Raw genomic sequence first — 26,511 nt, 5'->3', positions numbered from 1 at the left:
CAGCTTGTCTGACCAAGTTATCTTCGTGTGAGTTGGGGGCAGGGCAGGAGCAGAAAGGAGGCATTTCTGGTTGTCATTTGCCTGCCACATCCTGTCCAGCTAGAGAAGGTGTTGACCCTCTCTAACCCAAGCATCTTCTTCATCAGATGGGCCATGAGGTAGTACTGATTAAGTGGAGACTCTGACAAGCTTTCTTTGACATCTAGGAGCAAAATAAATGATAAGTCACATAGACTTTTTAAACGAAAACAAGACAACACTCAGACTGGGACTTCTGTGGAAACTGGAGTCCATGGTTTGGGGACACAATTGATTAGGTTATTGGGAAAGTTACAGTGTATTGAGATGGCCCCCAAATTGAGCAAATTATTATAATACAACAAACAATCTTGAAGGTTTTAATATGAAAAGTAGCTTCCTAAATTACCCTCATATGCACCCAATATACTGCAGGCCTCTGGATAGCAATGTCAATTCAGACCCTGTGCCCAACAGTCCTCAAGATATCTGGATATCTTCCTTTGCCCTGTATATAGTGACCCAAATAAATAGGCTAGTTCCTTTTGGGAAAGAACTAGAAAAATAGCCTGTTCATCTGTCATGGTGTTGCAGGGTCCTTCTGGCTATTGCCTGGAGACCCAGCCACCGCATCAGACAGTGTCCCAGGGTGAATATTGGCCCATACCTAGGAGCTGTGCAAGGGATGGTGGTTGAATTATGACGTCCACCCTCCTCTCAAATACATTTCATCTCCCATCATCCATCTTCACTTTTTTCCTGCTGATTCAAGCTGAGTAATACCATGATCAGCATCTCATCTACTTTCTCCTGGGAATCCAATGTTCTATTAACTGTTCCCATAACTCTACAGATCAGGCCTCCTGAGTTGTCACTCTGACCTCACCAGTCTTTTCAATAATTATAACCTCTTGACTTTGGCAGTTAAGTGCTGCCTCTATAAGCAAGCCAAGGTCTGTAGCAATTTCTGCTACTGCCCTTTGGGCACTGCTGTGAAACACAAGCATTCAGTGGATCATTTGGCCATACCTATCATATTCACTGCCACATGATCATTTCCATAGCCTTTTGATCCCTTCATTCACTGTCTGTCACTATAATCCTGGCATTCTGGCTTCTCTCTATGTGGAGCATTACCTTTTATATTGTTCTAGGAAGTTCACACTCTCTCCTGGGATCTCTCCATGCCAGGGCATTACCAGGGTGTTAAGTCTTATATCTCAGGAGACTTACTTCAATTCCATAAATCCTTCTGTATCCATATATCTGTTGTAGGTCCCTTGATTAAACACCCTCAGAACTTAATTATACAGTGGTCCATTTCAAAGTAACCCCTGCCACAGGTTGAGGACCTTATTGGTATGTCCAGTAAGTAAGTCAGATGATAATCTTCTACTGGCCATATATATGTTGGGACCACCATTCCTGGCTGTCATATTTTGATTATGCCCAGCTCTGCTGTTCATGTTTTCAGCCTGGAGAAGGTTCCCCTTCAGATGCAAGTGGCAGAGGGAGTTTTTGGAATCCTGGGATCATGATGGGTAATGGTTGGTCCAGGGCCCATCTCTGGTCTTCTAGCCATATTTTGACCTGCTTCTCATCCTGCCTCCAATTGGGTTTACCTGCCAATTGTGCTCAAAAAACAAAAAAACGTCAGCCACTGGATCCATTTGATGGTTTTTGTAAGGTAGGAACTATGCCTGGCCCAATGGTTTTGGTATATGTGAGAACAGCCAACCATCCCAGAATTTCCAGCTCTCCAAGTGTGCACCAGAGGATCAGATGAGGCCAGTCTTTCAGTATGGGTGTTAAGGCAATGCTTTCAGTAGGAAAGCCCAACCATTTCTAAGAATGGAACTTGCTGTATTAGGAAACAACACTTGCCAAAGAAAGGTTCTTCTCTTCTCTTCTTCTTCTCTTCTCTTCTCTTCTCTTCTCTTCTCTTCTCTTCTCTTCTCTTCTCTTCTCTTCTCTTCCTCTCTCTCTCTCTCTCTCTCTCTCTCTCTCTCTCTCTCTCTCTCTCTCTCTCTCTCTCCTCCTCCCTCCCTCCCTCCCTCCCTCTCTCCCTCTCTCCCTCTCTCCCTCTCTCTCTCTCTCGTTTTTGCTTTCAACAAGTGATGAAACTTTCAGAAGTTTGCTGGCTTGGGACAGTCTTCTTCATCCTAGAGTTTACAATTGTGTGTGATCAGTTAGCTAAATTGTCCAGAAATGCAAAGAGCAGTCACAAGGCCCCATCCTGAGTCTCCTACAGAAGTCAGTTCTAATCTATGACCTTGACTGCCCTGTGTTCTCCTTTGAAGCAGCTATTTTGTTGCCTCCCAAAAGCAGGCCATCATCCCTTTTCCCAGGACTCCACAGCAACATCTTGCCAGGAGCCAGCACATTGCAGTGCCTGCAGGGAAAGCCCCACTTAAGGCCTTTCATTGCTGGTGCTAACTACTGGGCTCCCTGGACGTTAGAATGATAAGTATCTCAACCTTTAGCTTCATAGTCACAGGCTTGCATCTAACATGTGTCCTATGGTTATTTTGCTGGTTATGGATGAACTTCAGGCAGTTGAGAATTGGCACCCGGCTTCAGTTACCACTCCAGGAACTTGAATGCTTCTCTATACCTCATGAATCTGCAGAATAAGGCTGACAAGTGTTCAAAAACAGACCACCTCATGAGATTTCCTATACTTCCTGCTGCTGCAGCCCAGGTCACATGGCCCTAAGAAAGCCTTTCCCATGACTGGTCAGCACTTCAGTGGCCAGTTGTGGCAGAAGCAGATGTGAGGAGGAGTGTGAAAAGGCAAAATAATGAAGAAGAAATGCACCCTCTGCTTTTTAGTGGGGGAGGGGGTATAGAAGACAGACATGATGACTTAAAAAATGTACACATAGGCTCACGTGAAGTTTGCAAAGAGGGCTCACAGTGGATTAGAAGTAGCCCAAGCCATTGTGGAATCAGTCACATGCAGCTCCCTCAATAAGACATTTATTTTTAAAAAATATATATTTATATTGATTCCAGAGAGAAAGGAAGAGGGAGGGAGAGATAGAAACATCAATGATGAGAAAGAATCATTGATCGGCAATCTCCCGCATGCCCCACACTGGGGATCAAGCTCACAACCCAGGCATGTGCCCCAACCGGGAACTGAACTGTGACCTCCTAGTTCATAGGTCGATGCTCAACCACTGAGCCATGCCAGTCAGACATTTAAATGGCAGTGTTGCACTAGTCAAGAATTAATATCCAAGTCCTTTCCTGCTCTAAAACACAAGCATTCAGTGGATCATCTGCCCATATCTAGCATATTCACTGTCATACGACCATACCCACCATACCCTTCTATTCCCTTCAACCACTGTCTAACACTATAATTCTGGCATTCTGGCTTCTTTCTATGTGGACCATCACCTTTTTTATTGTTCTAGGAAATTCACATTCTCTCCTGGGATCCATGCCAGAGTATTATCAGGGTGTTAAGGCAGGAGATTGCCTTCAGTTCCATAAACTATTTGGGTAACTGTTATGGGAACAAAGGAAGCTATCCAGACAAACAGTTCACTGAGTACAGCTGTCTTATATGTAAGAGGGAATCACCAAGTTCAGGGCAGTAAGGAACCTGAATAGGCTTGTAGTCACCATAGGCAGATAGTCCAGATCATCTTGGAGAGGGAAGGTTCTTGTAATGTCAATAGTGTGTCTCAATGCCCAGAAAAATGCTGGCACCTAATTGGCATTCAGTAACTATTTCTGGAATAAGTGAACGAAAGCATTTTTACCTCAGGTTAACATTAGAATGAGAGAAATACAGTTATCTTCAAGTAAAACAGATATGTTGCTTTATTGTCTATAGAATAATCTTTGGCCTCTATCTTTGTCCACTATCCTAGAGAGAACCCATAAATAAACCTCTTCTGTCCCTCTCCTAATCATATACTCACCTTAAGTGTTCTTTTGTCGTCGTCTTCTTCTTTTTCTTCTTCTTTTTCTTCTTCTTTTTCTTCTTCTTCTTCTTCTTCTTCTTCTTCTTCTTCTTCTTCTTCTTCTTCTTCTTCTTCTTCTTCTTCTTCTTCTTTTTAAGATGGTAGTTTGCAGAGGGAAGAACAGAGTGTTCACCACAATGTGGCAAGGTTTCTAACCTGTGTATCTCCTCAAAGCCTCACGTTTGGTTCTGCCAAGGACTAGAGATGACCAGGGGACTGTAGTCAGTCTGGGTGGCTTTGCCACGACTGAAGTCACACTAAGCCAAGGTCTGTGGAGAACACAAATTCTGGGATGCCACAGCAGGTCAAGCCAGAAATTCCTGAGATTTTCAGTTCTTTTTGTCACTACACTCTGGAGTTTGTAAAATTAATTTATATTCTTCTGGAATTCTAAGACTCATCTGTAGTCTCTTACAAATATGGGACATGGAGTATATTCTAGTTTTTTGTTTCTTTAAACCTCACCTGAGGATATGTTTTATTGGTTTTAGAGAGAGGGAAGGGAGAGAGATAAGCATCAATGTGAGAGAAATATCAATCAGTTGCCTCCTGTATATACCCCAACCAGGGAATGAACCCACAACCTAGACATATGCCTGACTGGGAATCAAACCCACAAACTTTGGGTGTAATGCTCTAACCAACCAAGGCACCCAGCCAGGGCCATTCCAGTTTTTATCTGGAGCTGTCTTATACCTCTTGAGGTATAAACTGCTGATAGCATCCCTCTCCCTCTTTCTCCTTTCCTTCCTAGAGAGGCGGCTACCAAATTACCATAGAATAGTTAAAAATATCCTTCAAGTTCCATAAATATTTAATTGAGTACCTATTCTGTGCAAGGTCTCCTTTAAAGATTATGAGAGAGGGGATGTTTTATTAATGAGAACTAATGGTAAGAAATATATAAACAAAAATAATTAAGATCAAGCAAAATGTAAAATTCCACTAGAGACAAAAGCAAAGTGCTCTGGGGGCCTGAGGAGCAGAAACTTCACCTATTTGGGGAGAATTAAAAAGCATGTCATTAATGCTGTTCCTAGTTTCAAACAATAGATATAGAAAGAAGTTATATATCTGGTGAAAAGTATGAGGTAAGTAATGGGGTTGGAATATTTAGTCATGTTTTGAAACTAGCAAGGAAGATAATTTGCCTAGAGTATATGAAAACATGTAGAAGAATCATAATAGATGAGACTAGACAAGCATCTGGAATCACTTTGGAAAGAACTATGATTGGAGGTAGATGAGTTCGAAGTCAAAGGTGTTTCATATTCATCAAATATTCATCAAATCAGTAGATAGGAAGAATCACAGAAGGCTTTCGAGTAAGGGGGTATTTTTAGAAAAAAATTAGGCTTGAAGGGAGTTGAGGCTAGAGGTAGAGAAAAACATTAGGCATCTATGCCTATATAAACTGTGGCAATAAGTTTGGAGAGTGTTAATGAAGGCATGGGATAATACAGTGTCTGTAGACATAGAAAGCACAGTTATACGTGGCTATCAGTGGGGGTAAAAGGAAAGGGGCACCAAGGGTGATTGAAGATCTGAGACTGATACCTAGGAAACTAATGGGAACCACAAACACAGACCAAGGGAAGATCAAGAAGAGGAAACAGTCTGAAGAGCCCCTTTCTCACTTCCTGTTCCTCCTCTCCACCCCATCTGGACAGGCATCTTGAGACCACCTGCATATGAGGTCCAGCCTTGCAGTGGAATAAGAGTCTTTTTTTTTTTTGTATAAGAGGCTGGAGTTTTCTTACTTTCCTCTTGACCACAGTGCTTCAAGGAATTTCTGATCCAACAGATCACTTTGATCACACTTTCTGGTTCCTTAACTTCTTTAGGAAAAGCCAGCGAGAAACAAATTTTCAAATTCATCTGTCAAATGTTCCCAATAGTGTAGACTGTCTTAATCAATGAAAATAATCTCTACACACCAGTCCTATAGGGCCTGAACTACTCAACCCATTAGTATATAGAAACTTGAACTATGAATCAAATTGTTGACATTGGGGTGAATATGCCTCAAGAATGACTCTATTTGTCTTATAAATCCAATGAATGAATAAAAAACTCTGTATAACTGGTATAAATCACAATATTGGGATTACACTGGTCTACTTTGAAGGTAACAAGATTTTTTTAAAATACAGTCAATCCTTATTATTTATGAACTAGAGGCCTGGTGCACAAAATTTGTGCACAGGTGTGTGTGTGGGGGGAGGAGGGTGTCCCTCAACCCAGCCTGCACCCTCTCCAATCTGGAACTTCTTGAGGGATGTCTGACAGCCCATTCACATCCCTCTCACAATCCAGGACTGCTGGCTCCCAAGTGCTCACCTGTCTGCCTAACAGATTGCCCCCTAACCACTCCCCTTCCAGCCTAATTGATGCCTCACTGCTCCTCTGCCAGCCCAATTGCCCCTAATTGCCCTCCTTTGCCAGCCTGTCACCCCCAGCTGGCCTCCCCTGCAGGTCTGTGTCTCCCCCCAACTGTCCTCCACTACAGCCCTGGTCCCCCCCAACTGCCCTCCCTTGCAGGCCTGGTCACCTCTAACTACCCTCCCCTGCCAGCCTGATCGCCCCCAACTGCCCTCCCTTGCAGGCCTGGTCCCTCCCAACTAACTTCCCTCTCCTGCTGACCATCTTGTGGCTGCCATCTGTGTCCACATGGGGATGTCCATCTTTGACCACATGGGGTGGCCATCTAGCATATTGGAGTGATGGTCAATTTGCATATTACCTATTTATTTATTTATTTATTTATTTATTTATTTTATATTTTATTGATATTTTACAGACAGGAAGGGAGAGAGATAGAGAGCTAGAAACATCGATGAGAGAGAAACATCGACCAGCTGCCTCTTGCACACCCCCTACTGGGGATGTGCCCGCAACCAAGGTACATGCCCTTGACTGGAATTGAACCCGGGACCTTTCAGTCCACAGACCGATGCTCTACCACCGAGCCAAACCGGTTTCAGCTACCTCTTTATTATACAGGATTCTGTATTTGCAAATTTGCCTACTCACTAAAATGTATCTGTAACCCCCAAAGCAATACTAGTGGCACGGTCTTGGTTATTCACAGACATGTGCTAAGTGGAGAAAAATTTGAATCTCTGAATATGCTTGTTACCAGCTAAGGTTAAATTAGGCATGCTCTGCCCTTTTGTTCCAGCTCTCATACTGTAAACAAGGGTCCTTTTTCCAGTCTATTCGGAGCCAGATTTTTAACATTTTTGTGCTTTTTGTCAGTAATTTCATAGTTTAAAATGGTCCCCAACCTACTGCTAACGTGCTTTCTGGTGTTCCCAAGCACAAGAAAGCTGAGATGTGTCTTAGGGAGGAAATAGACGTGTTTGATAAGCTGGGTTCAGGCATGAGTCACAGTGCTGTTTGTTGGCTGTGAGTTCAATGTTAATGGGAATCAACAATATATACTGCAAAGGTGTCTTTAAACAGAAATGCACACAAAGCAAAGTGATGTACTGTTTGGTTCATTAAAACATTGTGACCAGAAGCTCCAACCACCTAACACTGTTTCTCCCTTGTAACAATGGTTCGATATTTATCAATTCAGTGTTCATCAACTTTATAGGATATAACTACTGCAAATAATGAGAGCCACCTGTATCCTTTCCAAACCCACAGCCACACAGTAAAACCCAAGGAGCAGAAAGTCATAGACAGAGGAGCCAACCTGAGTTCATCTGGGTAGATAACAATCTATCCTGTTCATGCACATACCTATTGTACACCCACCTTCATCAAAAGGATCTGAAGTGACTTGCCTGAAAGGTAACATGAAGCAGGACTAGGTACACTGAGAAGTCTTAGAGACAAATAAAAAGGACACAGAGAGTTCAGCACAAGATGGTTCCAGAAATAAAGTTAATACAAAATGCAAGATTCCAGGCACTTACCAAAGGTTACAAGTTTGACCCTCAACTTTTGAGCAGTGGATGAGAATGGGAAATGGGGTAAGATACCCAGGTCATGGGGTCCATCGATAAATGTCCCAGAGCAGCCCAGGTGAGTTTCTAAGCTCTAGCAGCTTCCCCTCCACCTAGAAAGCTCGCTGGACCTACAGGACATGGTAAGTCTTAAATGCCCAAGAACTCAAAGGTGTAAGTCCAAAGGGGAACCTTTAGGGATTTTCTGAAGATAAGAAAAGCCAGTAGTACAACATGGCTGAACTGAGCCTGATGTTATCCAAACACAGCACAGAAAATATAGATATAAAAGAAATTGTTTTCAGTTATCTGGAAATCTGTTGCAAGTCTCATTGTTTTTTTCTAAAAATAGAACTTCTCTAAAATATTTGCACATAAATTGAGGAAGCTTTAAAGCAACTGCTTAAATTTAGACTTAAATTTGATCAACAAGTCAGGAGTCATCGGAATCATAGTGTTGAGAAAAATTTAGGGAAAAATATCTACGATATCCAAAACTTCCAACAACCAAACAAGTCAATGTTGAGTTGCGTACTCTGAACTTCTGGAGGGCAAATTAAAATTATTAGAGAAAAGACCACTGGTCCCAAGATCAGAAGCTGATTCAATAATATTGACTGAGCATACACTATATGCTTGCCCTGTTCTATGGCTAGGGATACAGCATTGAATAAAGCAAAGTTCCTGTCCTTGTGGACTTGCAATTTAGTCAGGGGAGAGAGGAACAAAACAAATATACAAATAAATATATAATATAATGTTAATAGTGATAAGTGTCATTAAAAAATAGAGCAAGCTCTTTGGAGAAATGGCCGATTCTAGAGCAAGGGCAGGAAATATACATAAGCATGAAACATTTTTTGGTGTCAGAAAGTAAGTGCTTAAAAATAAAAAACAAAACAAAACAAAACAAAAAAACCCACATTCATGGGAGTATGTCAAAGTGACCCAGGAGCAAACGGACAGAGCTCCCAATGGCCAAAACTGGAATAATTTGAGCAATTAAGTAAAGTAGTAGTAAATTATTACCCAAGGTGGAAAATAAATATCTGTGTGTCCATGTGATGTAAATAAATAAATGAAAATACAAGTCTCCCCTGACAAAGAATTCCCAAAAATTTATGTAGCTAATTCACCCTGAAGGAGGTGGAACCTAACTCCCAGCCCTTAAGTATGGGCTGTGCAAAGTGACTTCCTTCCAGGGCACCAGGTAGAAGGCCGAAGTGTGCACTCTCAAGCTGGCCTGCCCACGGTCTCATCCTGCTCTTCCACATACTAACTGCATGCCCCGACCAGAAATAACACTGAACTGGTGATCTTTCGGTGCATGGGACGACTGATGCTTAGCCAGTTGAGCAACACCGGCCAGAGCTGAACTCAGATTTTTTTTAAGTAAAAAAAAAAAAGAGAGAGAGAGAGAAAAAATGGTGGAGAACTATACCCATATACCCACACCCTGTACCAATGTCAAGATTCTGATTTTGATATTGTATTACAGTTAAGTAAGATGTGCTCTGGGGGAACCTGGAGGAAGGGTATTTGAGATCATTCTGTACTACCTTTGCAACTTCCCAAAAATCTATCATTATTTCACAATAAAAAGCTTAAGAAAAATGCTTTTGTTTAGGAGAAGAAAATAGCAGGTATTATAAAGGTTTTAATTGACTACAATACTGTGATGTGGTTGACAAACTAATCTGGGTGGGATTAATAGAAAACTCTCAGACACAAAGAAGAAAATGACAGTTACCAGAAAGCAGAGTGTTGGGGGACTGGGTGAAAAGGTGAAGGGGTTAAGAAGTACAAATTGGTAGTTACAAAATAGTCACAGGGATGTTAAGTACAGCATATGAGATATGGTCAGTAATATTGTAATAACTCTATGGTGCCAGATGGGTACTAGAAATAGCCAGGGGTCATTTTATGAAGTATATATTTATCTAATCACTACCTGAAAGCAATACAAAATAATATTGAATGTAAACTGTAATTTTAGAAAGAAATTTAATTCCAAAGAATGACTCCAGATGTACCACTTTATTTTGTTTACATCAATCTGCATCTGAAATGGCAATTCAACTTCCAGACTGAAACCCCCTGACAGCTAGACAAAACACACAGAATTGGACAGCCCTATCATATACGATATAGTTAAAATAAAGAATTTAACCATGTAAATTGCAGACTTCCAAGAGACATAGCTGCTGTCTTCTAAAACTTGACAGGCTGTCATTTGGTAATCAAATTCAGGTGTCTCTGACATCCCTTTAGCTGCAATAAGCTTACACTTTTTCACAAAACATGAAGTGTGTTTGAAGAACACAGAGAAACCATTTTAGCTGCATTACCGTTTCTCATCTTTTAAAACAACTGAAGCAGAATGAACTTAGAATATCAAAATGTTCTTCCAAAATGAATCTTAATTGCTATTTCACTTGTTTGAAACTGTGTCACTTAGTTTAAGGAACCTCCACTTTATTGCCAGCACTTTCAACCAACCATCTCTTCCTGCAACTATCTCAAGAGCTATAAGATATAAGACCTGTGACTCATATTTAGGGACCAATTGTCTCAGCCTTTCAGATGGGACCCGAGAAGTTTTATACTAAATATCTGCCTTTACTGTCAAGAAAGGGGGTACACCTTTCCTATTTTTCTTTATTCGTGGATGAAATATAGGATAAATTTCATGCTTCAAGGTTAATGTTGCTATCAATTTATTAATTTACAATACATTATAGACTGCACTGAAAGTTAGACAAAAATTTAAAAAGAAAGAAATTAGTTGACACTTTGCTATTATAAAAGGCTACAAAAAGTATGATGATAAAACCCAATGGGAAGAATCTTGCAGACACTCATTTCCATATCCTGATCATGACAGAGGCCTTAATTGAGCAGTCTCACTATTGTGAGCTTATTCTGTTGGCTGATGAGTTTTTCTATTTTATGACCCAGCAGAGAGCATGAGATGAGTGTGCTCCTTTGGCCAAAAAAGCAAACAAAATGCTGAACATCATGAACCAGAAACAAAACAGTGACCGTTATTCTTCCTTCAAACACAACAAACTCTCACTCTACCTGAAAGGGACATTGTGTGTGGTATTGGATGCTAGCTGACTAAAAAGACACAACCAGGGACGATAACTGGAGAAAAGAATGAAGCCAGGAAGGGGCTTTGCACACTTAGGATGTGTCAGGTTTTATACTAAAGGGGACTGTGTTTAGGGAGATTTATTTGCATTATTTCAAATAGGTAACACAGCCACCTTATGAAGCAAGGTGATACTACTGTTATTCCCATTTTAAAGCTGGGGAAACTGAGGCTCACAGAGATTAAGAGAGTAGCAAAGTCAACTAGAAAGTGACAGAGGTGGAATGTTAACCCACATCTGTTTTGATTCCAAAGACTATACACTTAACTACCGTGTTCTATTTAATGATTACTGGACATGAAGCATCACTACAGTGTCCATTCTCCCCGTCTTCATCTAGCAGTGTTTCACAAAGTGTGGTACGCATACCCCCAGGGGTATGGGGAGAGTTTGGTGGGGATATGCACCGCACCATGCTTAGCTGCGCCTAATTCTACATTCTCATGAGTATGAGGGATACTCAGCGTTACAAAAATTATAGAAGGGGTACACATATGTCAAAAGTTTGGGAAACACTGATCTAGAGAATCACAGGTTCAGAAAACTGAGGAGCTTGCCCAAAGCTGGCTTGTAGCATAACTGAGGCTAGAACCAAGTTCGCCTGACTCCTACGCCAGGTCTTCTGGCTATGCCATGGATAAAGGATAAAAGCTGAAGAGGGGATATCTAAAAATAGATAGAATGGCATAGAACTATACCCACAAATTCTAGAAAATCACAAAGGAAATGGAGAAAGTAAACTCAGAATCTTCCAAAACCCAATAGTGTAAACATCCTAGGACCTGAAACCATTCTGGAAGCTTGAGAGATGCATTTAGAACAAGAGAAGGAAGTGTAATTGTGCACACATGGCAATGAACTCACAGAACTCAATGCCCCTAACAATCAGTAGAGGCTGAGAATGTAGATCCAAACAAAACATTAGATTGTATTTATTTATTTAACATTTATGTGCTAAACACTGTTCTAGGGGTTTGTTTTTAGTTGAATTATGCCCCCATTTTACATGTTGAACCCTAACCCTCATACCCTCAGAATATGACTGCATTTGGAGACAGGGCCTTTGAAAGGAGTGATTAAGTTCAAATGAAACCGTTCGGGTGAGCCCTAGTCCAGTGTGACGGTGTCCTTATAAAAAGAGCTTAGAACAAAGAAAAAGACACCAGGGGCATGTGTGCACAGAGGAAAGATCATATGAGGGCAAAGCACGAAGTGACCATCTACAACCGAGGAGGGAGGCCTGAGAAGAAACCAACTCTGCTGACACCTTGATGTTGGACGTCTGCCCTCCAGAACTGGGAGAAATTTATTAAACAATAAAAATTTAAGCCACATAGTCTGTGGGACTTTGTTATGGCAGGCCTAGAAAATAGAGGCATCGCTTTAACAATACACATTCATCAATCCCTTTAGCAACCTTTTGATGTAGGAACTATTATTATCCCCATACTACAAGTGAATAACCTGAGGCTTAGAGGGGTTAAATAACCTCATCAGTGTCACTCACTAGTAAGTGCAGAGCTGGGACAACCACATGAGTGACAGAACTCGAATGGATTAACAAAGGAGCCTGGGACCTACCTCCAACCTTAGCAGACAGACTTCAAGAAAAACAAACAGCTCACATATCGTGTTGCTCTTGCTTCCGGACCAGGTAGATGGAGGCCACAAGGTGGTGTGGGCATTTGTGTGGGCTTCGAAAATGTTGAGGAAGGCACCTGGGAATAACACACAGTGTAAAAGAAAGGTCAGAGCATTGAATTGGGCACCAGAACCCCTGGGCTCAAGTCCAATCCCCAGCACCCTTCTAATCCCCAGGTATTCTTGAGCAAGTTAAATTCTAAATCCGTTTTCTAATCTGCGAAAAGGGAACACTATCTGCCTACTGCCTGTTGCTTTAGTTACAATAGCATTTCATAGCATTCACTGCACTGTGTTAAAGCTGTCTTTTCATGCTTAGCACCGTTTCCTTGCCTGTGATTGGTTCTTAGATAATGCACAAGAAATGACCTTGGAGGTTCTCAGCATACTGTGCAAATGTGAGGTGCTCTGATTAGCACGGGAAATGACTGCTATTATTGCACTTCTTTTTTCAGCCCTGGGTGAAGGCTAATGAGTCAAGAAGCAAAGACATGGGCCCCGGTGGCTCCAGGGAAGGTTACAGAGGAGAGAGCTATATGGTCTGCTCCCAAAGTTAGGGGTTAGGCCCTGACATGACAGCCTGCATCCTTCACCTTCTCCTCTTCTGTCTGGCATATTCCCATGTCCCCATAGCTGTAATCCACTGCCTTTGCCCAGAAATCCTTAATATCAGCCAGTCTGTAAAATGAAGAGGGAGGGGCTCTGTAAACTGGAATGGAAGCCTTTGTTTGTGTCCTTTACTAGGGGCAGCCCCAAATCCTGTTCCAGAGAGCCATAACGGGTCCTCAGGAGTCTACCTTGCCTTCCTTGGACCAGGGGAGGAAAGATTTTGCACCCAAAACAAACACTCAACTAGCACTTTCTCATTGATTCAGAGGGTGTGGAATGAGCCTCTAGCATTCTAGCCATCCTGCCACAAACAGCAGAGCTCGTCCACCCATCTACTTATTTATTTACTCGTCAACTAATTCATTCATCAAATATTTATTGAGTGTCTTCTATGTGCAAATCACTGTTCCCGGTGACTACAAAACAGGCAAAGATCCCTGCCCTCATGCAGCTTGCTTCATTGTTGGGAGAAGGCAATGAGCTAAACAGATCTGACTTGTTAGGTGGGATGAGTTGTGGAGAAAAATACACTAAGAAAGGAGATTACAAAATGCTCAGATACCAGCCTAAGGATGAGAGAGTAAAGAGAAGCAAGAAGCAGAGAGAAAAGCAGCAGGAAGAAGCCGGGGAATGTGCCTGGCACATCCTAGAAACAGAAGCCGGCAAAGCTGGAGCAGAGTTAACAGTGTGAGAGGTCAGGGTTCAAAGGAGGCCTTGTAGAAAGGCCCTAAAATTAGATGCCATTTACTTATGGTCATTACACTAGATGAAAGCATGGAGAGTGACTGTAAGTAGAAGAAAGACGAGGCCCGATGACCAAGTCCAGGAGCACGCCAACCTGAGACCTCAGAGAAGACAGGCAAAGGAAGGAGTGGGAGGGAAACCAGGAGGATGTGGGTCCTGCTTTCCCCTCACTGCTCTCTCCAACTCTCACGTTCTTTTTTGCTCCAGCTCGCTTTACCTCTCTCGGCATCACTTTTGGGTAAATAAAGGAGTTTTCTATCAAAGTGCATGAGCCAAAACAGATATTTACCCGGTAAACACTATCCTTTTAATTGGGTGATTCTTCTACAAAGGCACACAGATTGCTGCTCAGTGCATTCGTTGCAATATGTGGATCAGCTGGAATATCCAGTTACCCAGCTCTGTGGATTCCCAGCCTGGCCAGCAGCGTAGAAGGTATTTTCATTATTGTTGCTGTTGTTATTGTTCAGGGACACTTTGGCCCTTGCTGCACCCTCCCTCCTTCCTTCTCCCACTCCCCACCCCCTGATCCAGAGGGCAATGAAAGCTCACATCATTTTATTTTGGTCCAGCTGCCAGGCTGGGGAACAGATGTTGTATTGTTAACACAAAGAAGAAAACAAACAGCCCCCTCCTCCGGGTTCCTCCACCTCCCCATCCACCCCCCACTTCAGTCCCCTGGTGAGAACGGGCAATGTCGGGGAGAGGAGAGGATGGAGCTCCCTAGCCAAGGCTGAGCCCTGACCGGAGGCGCACAGGGCGTTCTCCCGGCCCTGTTTACAGCAGACACGGGTTCTGTCAGCTGAGAGGCTGGCTCGTGGCTGGTGACAGGAAGATGCTCACACTGAGTGGAACATTGAGAGAAAGAAGACAATGACCCTCTTGTGCATGTGGCCAGAAACGAATCTACCTGCAGTTGATGGGCAAAAGCCATCACCAAGAGACATCCCAGAGACAGGAGGGAAGACTTCTTAGCTGAGGTCTAGCTCTATGTGTTTGAATATGCCTCTTTTGGAAACTTTGAAGAGCTGGGGACAGGGGTTAATTTTGTTTCTGGAGACCACCAGTTGAGAGTCCTCTGTCTTTTCTTTCACTTCTCCTGCAGACCCTTTTTTTGGCTGGGGGCCTGTGGGAGTGGAAGGGGGTGGAACAAGCCTGAGAAGGGTAGAGTGAAGACTAGGAGTGAACTAGTGCATGGAGATGAAGCCAAGTGAGGGCAAGCAGGGCCTGGTCAGCCCTTCCCTTGAATTTACTAAGTTGCAATGGAAAGATCTTAGGAAGGAGAGAGACATACAGGAAGCAAGGACACAGCTCTGTGCAGCTGCTGTAGCAATCCAGGTAGCAAACAGCATTAGAGTCAGCTCAATTGTTGTCAGTGAGGCAACATCAACAGGGCTCAGGAACCAATTAGGCCTTGAGAGAGGCAGCTAAGGTAGACGAGGGCCACAATAAGAACTTAAATGGTTCTAATCCCTGAAAAAGGTTACCCCCCCCTTCTGTATACACCATTCAAAATAAAGGTAATATCTAACCATAAAACAGGTATAAGGAATTCCCTGAAGTTTCTGTTATTCTAGGATGGCTACTTTGATATATTTTTTAAGCATTTAAATGCATTCAAAATGATTTTTTGGCTCCCTAATTTTTTATTTTTTGTGTTTCCAGCAGGTGCCCTTTTGTGTTTATTGGACAGTCCTACAGTGGGAAAGAGTCATGAAATTCATGTGTGGGCCACTAGGTGATAGCATGCCTCTCACAAAGAACAGGGATGCAGGAAGATAGCAGCAGGAGGCAGATCAGAGGGTGATGAGCTCAGCCTTGGACTAGACTGTGAGTTTGAAGTATCAATGGAGACAGACACTGCCAGAAGGCAGCTGATTAGATGAGTCTGGAATGGAGATGGCAGACCTAGGCATCATCAGCACTCATGAGGGGAGGGGCAGAGGAGAGCATAAGGTCATCCAGGGTGAATCTGTGGAGGGGGTAGGAGAAGGGCCCAGGGTGAAACCTGCAGAGAATTGGCATATGGTGGATTGGTCAGGAAAAGAAACCTGTTGAGGAGGGTCCAGAAAAAGAGGAAAATTCAGGTGAGAGCAGAGCCCCAAAGACTAAGGAACAAAGGAGGTCATAATGAACAGCGTGAAATGCTCTAGACTACTTCACCACAGGTAAGAGGATGTGCAGGACTGGTTAGCACCACTGCATTGCAACATCAGAAAGGCCACTGGTGGCCTTACTATTGCAAGTGATTTCTGGGGAGTAGTATCTGTGGAAGGATGAGTTTGAGGCAATGAGTTTACACTGCTAGTAGTAGCTCTAGCAAGGAAGGCTGAGGGCACGTTCAAGATGACAAAGAACACATTAATATCTCACTTGCACCTGCCAGGCAAATGCATAAGACCCATTAGACTTGGAAACAAGGAGGCAGCTTCAATACATAAATGAGTTTGAGGGGAAGACTTTTCTTTGCACACCTACAGAAGACAGAGTCAGCTGAGATAATAATTTTGTTCGGCTTGAATGTGGTGTTCCAGAAAATCGGACAAGCATTTATCAGGTACCTACTATGCATACTGGTTAGTGCATGAACTGCTGGAATTTGGAAACAACAAGCTGAAGGAGCTCCTCGCCTCACGGAAAGAGCAAACTGATGTCAGAGGCTGCCCACCTACAGTGTGACATACCCATTGTTGTTGGCCCTAGACAGTGCTTTTGTAAAATTGAACCATCACTTTTTTAAAATCACATAAAAAGCCTGGCTTCTCTCAAAAAACTAGGAGACATGTGACCCTTGCCCTGCATTCCCACCAGAAAGCAATTGACTAGAGCAAAGGTGAGGCTGCCGATTAAGGAGAGCGTCCATTCTCCAGTCCACTCCAGACCCCAGAATTCTCTATTAGCTGACACACAGGGAAGACTTCATTTATAAATGCCTAGCCTTTGGGAGGCACTTGTGTTTGTGACTAACCCCCAGAACAATCTAAGTCATGAATTACTCCGTGCTAGGGAAATCAGTAGAATTACATTGTTGAGCAAAGGTTCTTAGAGTTGGAGGTAGAATAAGTGGTGGATGGACAAATGAATGGAAAGACCAAAGAATGAAAAGCATAACCTTTGGATTCAGGGATGGACTTTATGCATGTGAGTAGCAGGCCACAGCTAGAATTGAGGAAGCACAGATCTGGCATCTTTCATTAAAAATCTGAAAACTGCCCTGACTGGTTAGGCTCAGTGAATAGAGCTTCAGCCTGTGGACTGGGAGGGTCCCAGTTTTGATTCTGGTCAAGGGCATGTACCTTGGTTGTGGGCACATCCCCAGTGGGGGGCGTGCAGGAGGCAGCTGATTGATGTTTTTCTCTCATTGATGTTTCTAACTATCTATCCTCTCTCTTCCTCTCGGTAAAAAAAAAAATAAATCAATAAAATACTTTTAAAAATCTGAAAACTTCTGGTTGAGACAGCCTTCTAATAACAGCGTTAATCATATAGTTATATTGCAAGAAGCTGCTCCCTTTCAAATATAGAAAGTTATATAACGTTAGAATTTTGTATCTATTTAATAGTCCCATCTTGCTTGGCACAATTATATCAATTCTGTGGGTAGTCATAATATCCAAGTAATCTTTTTTTTTTAATTAGTCTGTGTGTGTGTGTGTGTGTGTGTGTGTGTGTGTGTGTATATATATATATATATATATATATATATATATATATATATATATATAATTGATATTTTACAGAGAGGAAGAGAGAGGGATAGAGAGCTAGAAACATCGATGAGAGAGAATCACCGATCAGCTGCCTCTTGCACACCCTCTACTGAGGATGTGCCCGCAACCAATTACATGCCCTTGACCAGAATCGAACCTGGGACCTTTCAGTCCGCAGACCGATGCTTTATCCACTGAGCCAAACCGGTTTCAGCCCAAGTAATCTTTCCTTTTATCTTTTCCAGCTGGTTATTTGTGTCTATCCCCAAAGAGGATGTGCTCTTCAGACTCAGTGAGTTGAAGTTCTAATCTTTCACCCAGCTCCAAGTTTCAGGCAGCACCTGAAATGACCTCAAAGAGGCAATCACTTATCAATCCCTTTGATGATTTTTAAAGTCCAAGAATGTAACGACAACAAAAAGTCACTATAAACAAAGAGAAAAACATTGAACTTTTACCATACTAATTAATGACCCCTGTTTCGATGACCTGGCCACTGCATTATATTTCCTATCTTCTGAATACTACCAGACAGCCATGTGTGAAAAAGCCCACTTGTCACCTGATGACCCCCTAAAATGTGGTCCACCAGTTGAGAAACCTCATTCTTAAATAAAAACAGACAACTAGGAAACATCAGATACTTAAGAAAACCCACCAACATGAAATATGGAGATATAAGAAACAGTAATAAAAAACAACCTAGAGGAAGCAGAGGCAATTCAGAAAGCAAAAAACAACCATGAATAAATAATTATTATCATTAGTATCTTCAGAGAAATAGAGAAAAGATTATATCCTTGAAAATAGATTAAAATGCAACAACAAAAACAAAAGGAACCATGATAATAAGAAAAAAGTGCTTTCTTGTAAAAGTTTATTGTAAAGATATAATAAACTCAGCGGGAGATGTAAAAAATTAAGTTGAAGGGATCTACCAATAGGTACCAAAAAATGTGCTAAGTGATAGATAAGAAGATTTTAAAAGTCAGAGAATCAATGTAGGATGTTATTTTTCTGACAGATAATACTTACAAAAAAGAAAAAGAAAATGAAAAAATGATAGGGAAAGCATTTTCAAAAAAAAAGAATAATACAAGAAATTAAAGAACACAAAGTTGCAGACAAAGGCCCATCAGTTGCACAATATAGTGAATTAAAAAAGACTACCACTAAAGTACAGAATCATGGAAATTTAACATCCTAGGGGTAAACAAACGCTTCTAGGAAGGAAAATACATTGCTGGCAAAGAAATGAGGAGTAGAAATGAGCAGTAGACTTCCCAACATCAGCTCTAGAAACAAGTAGACCAAAAAAAATTTTTTGAAGCAAAATTATTTCCATATATTCCCAACAAAGGTCCCCCTTAAATATGAGCATAGAGTATAGACATTTTCATATAAGATTTCAAAATACTTAAAGCCTATGTACCCTTTCTCAGAAATTCTTAGAGAATACGCCCCAACAAAATGAGGTATAAATCAAGAAAGGGGAAGGCACGAGATCCAGGAAACAGGAGATGCAACAGAAGAGAAAGAGGAAGGAAATTCCTGGATGACTGTGAAGGGAGGTCCCCTGCCCTGTGGACAGGTCTGCAGCTGGTCAGGAGAGCAAGCCAAAGAGGCGCTGGAGGATAGAGACTCCTGGATGAGGGTCTCCAGAAAAGGGATACCTAGCAGGCTTCAAGAGGATTGTGAAACTACCTCCATTCCCACATAGCTGGTATGACCACATGAAAAATTTGTATAGTGAGGATGTTAATTAGCATAGGAATTTAGCCATAGATACAAAGGTAATTGACAAAAGAAGAGCAGGAGAAGGAGGAGGAGGAGGAAACAGGCAAAGCCACCCGAAAAAAACAAAAGGTTGAAATGATATCCACCACTTGGCTCAGCATGAACAGTCTTGCAGTGGTCATAAGAATCTAAACACTGATGATGGTTTTTCTGTCAAAGGAATTGAAATAATGAGAGAAAGAAAGGAAGATATAAGAGATTTTTAACCTCATCAATGGTAAAAGTATTTAATAATGGTCAAATTATTAATCTAGTGACAGCAGTAAGAGAACATATTATTTAAAAACTAGAGGCCCGGTGCACAAAATTCGTGCATGGGGGGTAGGGGGGTCCCTCAGCCCAGCTTGCACCCTCTCCAATCTGGGACCCTTTGAGGGATATCCAACTGCCTGTTTAAGCCCGATCCCTAAACAAGCAGTTGGACATCCCTCTCACAATCAGGACTGCTGGCTCCCAACCGCTCACCTGCCTGCCTGCCTGATTGCCCCTAACTGCTTCTGCCTGATAGCCTGATCACCCTCCTAACCACTCCCCTGCCAGCCTGATCAATGCCTAACTGCTCCCCTGCCAGCCCAATTGACTCAATTGCCCTCCCCTGCGGACCTGGTCACCTGTAACTGCCCTCCCCTGCCAGCCTGGTCGCCCCTAACTGTCCTCCCTGCAGGTCTGAGTACCCTGACTGCCCTCCCCTACTGGCCTGATTGTCCACAACTACTCTTCCCTGCTGGCCATCTTGTGGTGGCCATCTTGTGTCCACATGGGGGCAGCCATCTTGTCTGTTGGAATGATGGTCAATGTGTATATTACCTCTTTATTATATAGGATAGGGAAGTACATAACACCAGAAAGAGCTGAAAGACTGATGCAATTGCCCCTGGAAAGCAGGATGTGGGAGAGTTGGGGAGGTGGGCAGGAGGCTTCTAGACTGCTGTGTTGACAAGTGTGTTTAGCACACTTGATTTATTTCAAGAGAGCCTATGTCACTTTAAAATTTAAATTAATTTACTATCAGAAATAAATAGTAGCCCCCAAATTATCAAAGAATAATTATGCCTATCAAGGTGAAAACTTGGAAAAATAGCAACTCATTTGGATGCATCATTTGTGCGTCTGACATTTTATTAAGCAGTTACCAACCTGGAGTTCCAGCTCCCTTCTGCACAGTCACCTGTGCACACAAACACTTGCCCATGTGCTCAGGCAACAGCTGCTTCTGCCAGTACATGTTTCAGGATAAAGGACAATAATCGAATTAGACAAAAATAGATGTCTGTGTGAGATGGAGATATTTTTAGCCTCATCTTTAAGCTTACTATGTAAACATCTACTATGACAAAGTCTAAATTTTAGACAATGTTGAAACTACCAAGTAGTTCTCATGCTCATTTACAGAGGCTAGACAAAGTGATAGAAAAACAAAATTAATTTGACAAGTTGCTGAGATTTACAGTATATCCTCCCAGCAAAAACTATCAGCTAGTTAGTCTGAATAAAATGTCCTACCCAGAGGCACTGAATGCTTCCTCCTGAAAGGTAAGTGGTAGAAAGGACCTCAAAAATCATCCAATCAAACTATCTCAGGAGACCCAGAGAGGCAAGGAGACTTGTCCAAAGCTACCCAACTCACTTCATCAGAACTAGATCTAGAATCCTGAATGGGACTCTAGACTGGTGACCTCAGAGTTGAATCTGTAGCCTTCAGATCAACACAGATATACAATAGATGTTATAGCGAAGTCTGAACACAGGGGTAAGTCTAAACTTGTGATTCCTTCCACCACTCCAAAGCAACAATGAAAGGGGAGTTGTGAAATCCAGCAAGTCAGAGTCTTACTCTGTCTGAGCTGCCAACCTTAAGAGCTTAGACAGTCCATGCATTCAACAGTGACTTACTAAATAGTCACTGTGTCCTGAGGGACTTCCAAGTAGAGGTGTCTAGTGGACAGGTAGGTACTGGGGTCTGGGAAGAGAGATTTCAGTCACTGACATGTAAGTGGTGTTTGCTGTCATATTGAGGGAAGAGATTGCCCACAGAGAATGAGTACACTGAGAAGATACCTATGGCAAAGTCCTAAGGAAAGCCAGCCTTAGGACAAGAAAAAGAGAAGACAAGGAGCGCCTATACCTGTCTCTGAATAACTATCTTGAACTGAGGTATGAGATTCTCATTGCTTACTTCCTCTCCAGTGTTACACATGTGTTACAGCATGTGTGGCCAATGCTTGAAGTGATAGAAGGAAGGCAGAGTGAGAATTTAAGGGTGAGCAAAGACATGTGAAGTTCATCCTGGTAGGGCTGTTTCTGGACTTCCTGCAGAAAAGAAGGCTGCTGCCCACTCTGCCCCCACCCTAGCACTGTTGCCACTAGCACAGGTGCTGGGGGAACCTGGGGAGAACAGGTGTTTCCTGGAAGGGTCAGTAGAAGGTCATCCACCCCTCTGCTAAGTGGACTTAGTACAGATCAGAGCCTGTGCTGCTCAGAGCCATGTGGTATAAAGGTTGGGAAAACATGCACTTTCTCTGTGCTGAGGGCAAAGACCAAGGAGACTGGGATATGACCAGAAAGATTATCATATGCTAAACACAAAGGAAAAGAGGCAATGGCATCTACTTCTTGCCCAGTTAAATGAATTTCTCAAAGAAATGTCATTTTGGGAGGGAGAGGAAAGAAATTCAAAGTAGGAAAGTGTTGAGGTGGCTTAGAAGGAGTGCTGGCTATAAGCTTTTGATTGGCCCAATATCCAGAAAGCTTTATAAGCAAGGAGCTTCTGGCCTCTTTCCCTCCCCACAGACCTAATTACACTAGGCCCTCCTTAGAGGCCCTTCCTGGCTGGGATGAGAGAGAGCTAGAAACAGGCAGTGAAGAAAGAGCCCAACTAGCTGATTGTTTAACTCTGACTTTAACAATTATTAATGAGTGACCTTTTGAGAGTATATAAAGTCAATGAGTCTCAGTTTCTTCATCAATAAAATGGAGATGATACATACCTCAAAGGATTGAACAAGATAGTATTTATAAAAAGTACCAATAGGTATTTATAAAAAGGTACCAATAGGTAACAAGCAAGTGCTCCCTCACCTTCTACTTCCTCCTGCTCATCTTACCAGAGAGCCACCCTGGAGTGAGTAATAGAACACTTTGTCTTGGCTTTCTCCAAGTCCTTGCAAATTAGATACATTGTCCAAAATTACCATGTCTTCATAATTTCCTCTGGACCATCAATAGGTGGGATTCCATCATTATTTCAACAAGCTATTGCACCCTAGACATTGCATGTTCAGGGTCTTCTGTTATTCCTAGATCCCTAAGATGGTTCAAGTGCCTCAGTTAAAGACAATCTGTTCCATCCCCTCTTTGTCCTGTCCCCTCATCACCCTTCTCCCCTCACCCCCCAGCCCATCTTCCTAAACACTCACATACACTGTATGATTAAGCAGCTGCTACCGATCAGCATTGATGAGATTTCCCTCTTTCACTTTGGTGACTCATCAGCCATGGATACTGTCTTATCTGATCTCTCTGGTACTTTTCCCCCTGAAGTTCATGCCCTCGAGCACCTCAGGCAACCTGGATAAATTTAGCTCTTCTCAGAAACCTTTGTTGACTTTGTTCCCTGTTAAAGGTTTGGCTGCTCCCCAGAAAGAGTTTTGGGCTGGTTCCCCTCACTTGGAGGTCTCTTCTGGTTCGGGTGACTGCTATGCCACTTGCATAATTGGTCGTTTGAGTCACCATCACTTCGAGAATCAACTGGTTTGTGCTCTTGGAAGCTGAAATCCTTCGTTCTAGCTTCTGACCCCTTTAAAAATCCTTTCCTATTTTTCCTTCTGCTGAACAGCCTGTGGTTGCACACAGTGATCATGGTCACTTCCCCTTAGGACTAAGAAGGAAATACATGACAGTGACTGATAAGGCTTCTTAATGCTCTTCTCCAGGAATAGAGCCTCAGATTCCACTACCAGGATCCAACACAGTGAAGCACACTTAGAAGATGCTCATTTCATATTTGCTCACTTGAATTGTCCTAACTAAACATGAGAGGCTAGAGTCAGACTCCCTTACTCAGTACCTAAATGAAAGAGAAATGCACACCAAATTTATTATGTGTTTAGACATGCTCATTTTCAAGGATCCCAAATAAGGGTCATGGATCATGCTGAGCCTGTTATTTTAATGATTATTCAGTGTTCCTTCATATAGACTATAGATAAATCAACCAATCAGCAAGCATTTATCAACCACCAACTTTGTGCAACTAGCTATGGGCATTTCAGAAGTGATGACAAAGGGAAGATAAGTGACCTAGGAACAAGAGCATTTTAGGCAATGTGGGCAAAACATGAAAAAAATCCAACAAGGCCTCTGCCCTCCTGGAGTTCACAGACTCTGTGGGCACACAAAACTGATCCAATAACATGAGATAAGAACCAGGGCCAAATTGTGAGAAAGACAAGGGAACATTCTGGACAAGCTATATGGAGGAGGACCTTGTGTTGACCTTGAAGGACGGAAAAGAGTGAATTGATACAGAGGAAAGGGAAGGACTTAGGGAAAATGGAGAGTGTGAACATAGGACACACAGAGCAGAGGAGAGAACTAGCACAGTTGTATATATACATGAGTGACTGGGGTGGGGAGTGGGGGGTGGAAAGACAGAGGAGCTATAAACAGCTAATCTTACTTCAGTGAAAGTATGCTTAAATGGAGGAGGGAACAAGCTGAGGATAGGCCTTGAAGGTGAGGCTCAATAAACAACCTAGCTACAGACATCCCCTACTCCCCAAGAGCACAGCAGGCTCCTGTTGGGAAGGGGAGACTCTGTCTTTGTTCTTTAACTACTAGAACGTAACTACTAGGTATGTTCTTATTCCAGTCCCATATTCACCTCCACCCTCATTTAGTTTCCCTTGCTTCATGGAAGATCAGTTTAAAAAGTGTCTGTAATCTGTTCCGGGTCTGTGAGACTGTTTATGCATATGCCCCACTGTGAGGGTCTCTAGCAGTATCAGCAGCATAGACACTTGTGTGAGAACTCTACTTCGTGGTGGTAGTTAGGGCCACCAAAGGCTATAGTTCAAGAGGCAGTGAGATGAACGAACAGCTATCCTGTGAGCAGATAAGAAGCCCACACATTCCTGATTGGCCATTGTCCTGGCATGTGAGTGGGACCAATGGCCCAGGGCTCACTGTTACCATCCTGGCTAATCTACAGAGAAAAAAGTCAGGTCTATTTTAAGAATCTGTTTGATTGGTCACATAGAGCAATTGCTACTCAAAACAGGTATTTACCAAGAAAATAAAACTCCCTGAGAAACAAAAGGTTACTATCCCCAGTAACTCTTTAAACCAAAGCAAACATACAGGCAGGCCATGTTTGCTCTGCACAGTTCTTGCTTTTTACCCTTCGTCACCTGATTCCCAAAGATCCTGGTTAATTTCTGGTGGATGGGGGAGAGAGGAAGGCAGATACGGACATGTATAATACTTCCAACAATAAAGATTTAATTTTTTAAAAACCATCATAGATTAGCTTTGCCTGTTTTTGAACTTGATAACAATTGAATCATGTGAGATATATATATATATATATATATATATATATATATATATATATATATGATGTGAATAGGGGAAAATAAAAGGTTATCAACTGGTAGATACCATGTATTACAGGCAGAAACAGAGACAAAGGTAAGCATTGAACAGGGAGCAAAAACAAATACATCGAAATGTCAACTTCTTTAACCATGAGCAAATGTGACTCTAGTTACGGTAAATAAATGTTTTGTTTTTCAAGCATAGATGTCCTTGCCCTAGCTCTGTCTCATCAAGAAGCCCGGATGAGCCGAAGCCGGTTTGGCTCAGTGGTAGAGCGTCGGTCTGCGGACTGAAAGGTCCCAGGTTCGATTCCAGTCAAGGGCATGTACATTGGTTGCAGGCACATCCCCGGTAGGCAGCTGGTCGATGTTTCTCTCTCATCGACATTTCTAGCTCTCTATCTCTCTCCCTTCCTCTCTGTAAAAAATCAATAAAATATAATTAAAAGAAGAAGAAGAAGAAGAAGAAGAAGAAGAAGAAGCAGCAGCAGCAGCAGCAGCAGTAGTAGCAGCAGCCGCCGCCGCCGCCAGGATAAAAGCCGAGTGACTTGAGTGTAAAGACCTGCAGATCTTCCTACCTGTGGCCTGGCCCTCCTTTCGGTTGTCCAGCACTGTGTCCGGCAAAGGCCATTACCTTTATCTGAGGGCAAGGGTGAGTTGAAAGCCACACAGCAGAGGTAGCTCAGGCATAGAGGTCTGTAGGAATCAAACTCAAAGGTCATTTTAGAGGGCACCTAAAATGGACCAATTTTAGGTGGTCTCTAAAATGCACCACCAACCCACCCCCAAAACTTGCTCCAAAAAGATTAGCAAAATGGGAAAAGGAGGAGGTCAGGAGTAGGAGAGGAATGAGGCAAAGGAGCCAAGAGGGGGATTTCTAATAAAGAACTGAAACTACCCTGTTCAGGAGCTGGCAGACTGCCCAGGACCTCTGAGGGTGGGAAGAGAAGGGCTGGGATAAAACCAGGGAGAAGAAACAAGGTTCAAGTCAGCTCACGACACCCCCACCTCCTCCCTCTGGCTCCAGCCTAGTCTACTCATTGCCAGATCTTTTAAAGTCCCTTTTGTGTTCTGTTATCTCTCTTAACCAACATCTAGCTCCCACACATGTCCCCACCTCCAACTTGATTCTATCATCCTTGAACAATCTGAACTTGTTTCTCCAGGGCCTACAGCTCTTGCTGCAGGTGGTGACAGTCCTACCCCAGTTCTTACAGAGGGAACTAGATTGAGAGGTCAGGGAGGAAGTAGAGCGTGGCTGGGAGTGGAGGAGGAAAGCTTGGAGGAGACTTCACTTGGAGGAGACACGC

The 26,511-nt window shown here is 42.6% G+C and overlaps 1 long non-coding RNA gene across 1 annotated transcript; it reads right to left on the bottom strand.

Annotated features, from left to right (window-relative positions):
* Window positions 1-1,290: 1,290 nt before the first annotated feature.
* On the bottom strand, window positions 1,291-14,677 carry LOC123652551. Its single transcript, XR_006741951.1, has 2 exons — window positions 12,688-14,677; window positions 1,291-1,652 (listed from the first exon to the last, which is right to left on the bottom strand). It is a non-coding gene; the product is annotated as an uncharacterized LOC123652551 (long non-coding RNA).
* Between the last annotated feature and the right edge of the window lie 11,834 nt (window positions 14,678-26,511).

This window comes from Pipistrellus kuhlii, unplaced genomic scaffold (assembly GCF_014108245.1).
Source record: "Pipistrellus kuhlii isolate mPipKuh1 unplaced genomic scaffold, mPipKuh1.p scaffold_m20_p_18, whole genome shotgun sequence".
Lineage (NCBI taxonomy): Eukaryota > Metazoa > Chordata > Mammalia > Chiroptera > Vespertilionidae > Pipistrellus > Pipistrellus kuhlii.
The sequence above is the reverse complement of the archived record's forward strand: the minus strand, read 5'-3'. Positions and strand labels throughout refer to the sequence as shown.